The 3,564-nt window shown below is 47.8% G+C and overlaps 1 protein-coding gene across 2 annotated transcripts in view; it reads right to left on the reverse strand.

Annotated features, from left to right (window-relative positions):
- Window positions 1-3,564, reverse strand: part of SNRNP35 (small nuclear ribonucleoprotein U11/U12 subunit 35) — an 11,585-nt gene that overhangs the window by 2,644 nt on the left and 5,377 nt on the right. Inside the window, exon 2 of one of the 2 annotated variants that reach the window (XM_017889929.1) lies at window positions 1,567-1,686. The exons of the other annotated variant lie outside the window; for it this stretch is intronic. The gene's annotated coding sequence lies outside the window, so the exon portion shown is untranslated. The remainder of the gene's footprint in view (window positions 1-1,566; window positions 1,687-3,564) is intronic. 2 annotated transcript variants of the gene reach the window in all.

A 3,564-nucleotide genomic window follows, 5' to 3' on the forward strand; every position in this document is an offset into this window, starting at 1 on the left:
GGCTCAGGCCTATAATCCCAGCACTTGGGGAGGCTGAGGTGGGTAGATCACCTGAGGTCAGGAGTTCAAGACCAGCCTGACCAACATGGAGAAACCCCATCTCAACTAAAAATACAAAATTAGCCGGGCATGGTTGCAGACGCCTGTAATCCCAGCTACTCGGGAGGCTGAGGCAGAAGAATCGCTTGAACCGGGTTGGTGGAGGTTGTGGTGAGCCAAGATTGCGCCGTTGCACTCCAGCCTGGGCAACAAGAGCAAAATTCCATCTCAAAAAAAAAAAAAAAAAAAAAAAAAAAAAAAAACCAGGCAAGGTGGCAGGTGCCTGTAATCCCAACTACTCAGGAGGCTGAGGCAGGAGAATGTTTTGAACCCAGGAGGCGGAGGTTGCAGTGAGCCGAGATTGCACCACTGCACTCCAACCTGGGCAACAAAGCGAAGCTCTGTCTCCAAAAAAACATAAATAAATAAACCAACCACTAAAACCAGGTCTTTCCGGCCAGGCACAGTGGCTCACGTCTGTAATTCCAGCACTTTGAGAGGCCGAGGCGGGAGGATTACGAGGTCAGGAGACCGAGACCATCCTGGCTAACAAGGAAAAAACCCGTCTCTACTAAAATACAAAAAAATTAGCTGGGCATGGTGGTGGGCACCTGTAGTCCCAGCTACTTGGGAGGCTGAGACAGAAGAATGGCGTGAACGCAGGAGGCAGAGCTTGCAGTCAGCCGAGATCGCACCACTGCACTCTAGCCTGGGCAACAGATCGAGACTCCGTCCCAAAAAAAAAAAAACAGCTTTTTCCCGGAAGAAGTTCCAAAAGTTAAGAGAAAAAAAACTGGCAGGCACAGTAGCTCACACCTGTAATCCCAGCAATTTGGGAGGCCAAGGAGGGCAGATCACGAGGTCAGGAGTTTGAGACCATTCTGGTCAAGGAGTTTGAGACCAGTCTGGACAACATGGTGAAACCCCGTCTCTACTAAAAATAAAAAAATTAGGCATGGTGACATGCGCCTGCAGTCCCAGCTACTCAGGAGGTTGAGGCAGGAGAATGGCGTGAACCCGGGAGGCAGAGGTTGCAGTGAGCCAAGGTCACATAATCGCACTCCAGACTGGACAACAGAGCAAGAGTCTGTCCCAAAAAAAAAAAAAGAAGAAATAGAAAAAAAAAAAACTTGGCCTGGTGCAGTGGCTCACAACTGTAATCCCAATACTTTAGGAGGGCAAAGTGGGAGGATCACTTGAGCTCAGGAGTTGAAGAGCAGACTGGGCAACATATCAAGACCTCATCTCTACTAAAATTCAAAAATAGCAGCCAGGCATGGTGGTGCACGCCTGTAGTCCCAGCTACTAGGGGAGCTGAGACAGGAGGATGGCTTGAGCCTTGGAACTTGAGGCGGCAGTGAGCCTTGATCATGCCACTGTACTCCAGTGTGGGTAACAGAGTGAGACCCTGTCTCAAAAAAAAACAAAAACAAAAAACCAGGTTTCTGTGAAATATGTACAGTAGTTATTCCCAACAGCATTTTTCCATAATATTTATTAAAATATCTATAACATTTTTCCTCTTACTCAAATTTTCCTCAAGGATCTTTCTGCTTTATTTCTTCCTCAGTTGATGGGTTATATAGGGGAGTGATTACTTACAGGTGCACTGTGAGTTTTTTTTTCCTCAGTAAAAAAGCCAAACACCTACAGAATAAAATCCAAAATCAATGGCACTGCACTCAAGACCTCTGACCCTAGACCAGGCACGGTGGCTCACACCTATAATCCCAGCACTTTAGAAGGCTAAGATGGGAGGATCACTTGAGGTCAGGAGTTCAAGACCAGCCTGGCCAACATGGTGAAACCCCTATCTACTAAAAATACAAAAAATTAGCTGGCATGGTGGTGCACACCTGTAGTCCCAGCTACTTGAGAGGCTGAGGTAGGAGAATCACTTGAACCCAGGAGGCGAAGGTTGCAGTGAGCCGAGATCATGCCACTGCACTCCAGCCTGGGCAACAGAGTGAGACTCCCGTCTCAGAAGAAAAAAAAAATCTCTGACCCTCACTTAGCCTCTCACCATGTCCCATCATAAAACGTATTCTACTTTTTTCCTGATCCCTTCAACAGGAACAAAGCCTGTTTGTAAACTACCCAGGCTTGCTCCTCCTTCCTTGAATGTGCCCTGATTCCCCAGCCCCATGCCTTTCCCAGTACATTTTTTCTTTTTTTTTGGCCTAAACCGTTAGTGCAAACATCTCAGGATGATTTCCTCTCCTGGGAATATCCTCTCCCTGCCTCTCTCTTCCATATCCACTTGCAGGAATTCTCCTGGGCCTGTCAAGTCCAGCTTCAGCTCCCTCCATCATGAAGCAATTGTGTCTCTCCCACAGCTCACTGAACCTTCTAAAGTCCTGATCATGCTTTGCCCAACACACAGTAAACACTCTTCAGGCTGGTGGCTCCAGATCCTAGGATGCTTTCTGATAAATGCTGGGGAACTGAACCAACTCCAATCAAAAATCATAGAACTGGCCCAGCACAGTGGCTCATGCCTGTAATCCCAGCACTTTAGGAGGCCGAGGTGGGTGGATCACCAGACGTCAGGAGTTCGAGACCAGCCTGGTCAACATGGTGAAACTCCATCTCTACAAAAAATACAAAAATTAGCTGGGCAGTAGTGGCATGCACCTGTTATCCCAGCTACTCTGGAGGCTGAGGCATGAGGACTGCTTGAACCCGGGAGACGGAGGTTGTGGTGAACAGGGATGGTGCCACTGCACTCCAGCCTGGCAACAAAGCAAGACTCTCTCTAAAAAAAAAAAAAAAAAAAAAAAAAATCATAGAACTGGCCCAGCGCGGTGGCTCTTGCCCGTAATCCCAGCACCTTGGGAGGCCAAGGCGGGCAGGATCACGAGGTCAGGAGCTCAAGACCAGCCTCAGCAACATAGCGAAACCCCATCTCTACTAAAACTACAAAAATTAGCTGGGTGTGGCGGCGGGTGCCTGTAATCCCAGCTACTTGGGAGGCTGAGGCAGGAGAATCACCTGAAACCCGGAGTCAGAGGTTGCAGCGAGCTGAGATTATGCCACTACACTCCAGCCTGGGCAACACAGCAATACTCCGTCTCAAAAAAAAAATCATAGAACTTTTTTTAGTCCAAATCAGGCAAACCTGATCTTTGAGAAATGAGAAGCAGGATAATGACACTGTTTACTGACCACATGGTAAAAGGAGGGCAATATGTCTGTCATCATCAAGAAGCAACTGTGCAGAGGCTGCCTCTCTGCTGTCAGTAAAAGAATGAAAAACAGATGGAGTGACAGAAGGAGCACAGGATGAGAGGGAGACAATTTCAGTCCTGGTCTGGGCTCTGGCTCTAACTCAATTTGTGTCTTCTCTCATGGCTGGAATTTCTCCATGTGAAAAAAAGAAGAGGCTGGGCGTGGTGGCTCATGCCTGTAATCCCATCACTTTGGGAGGCCAAAACAGGAGGATCCCTTGAGCCCAGGAGTTCAAGACTAACCTGGGCAACATGGGAAACATGGTGAGACCCTGTCTCTATTTAAAAAAAAAAAAAG

Source organism: Rhinopithecus bieti, unplaced genomic scaffold (assembly GCF_001698545.2).
Source record: "Rhinopithecus bieti isolate Rb0 unplaced genomic scaffold, ASM169854v2 scaffold_574, whole genome shotgun sequence".
NCBI lineage: Eukaryota > Metazoa > Chordata > Mammalia > Primates > Cercopithecidae > Rhinopithecus > Rhinopithecus bieti.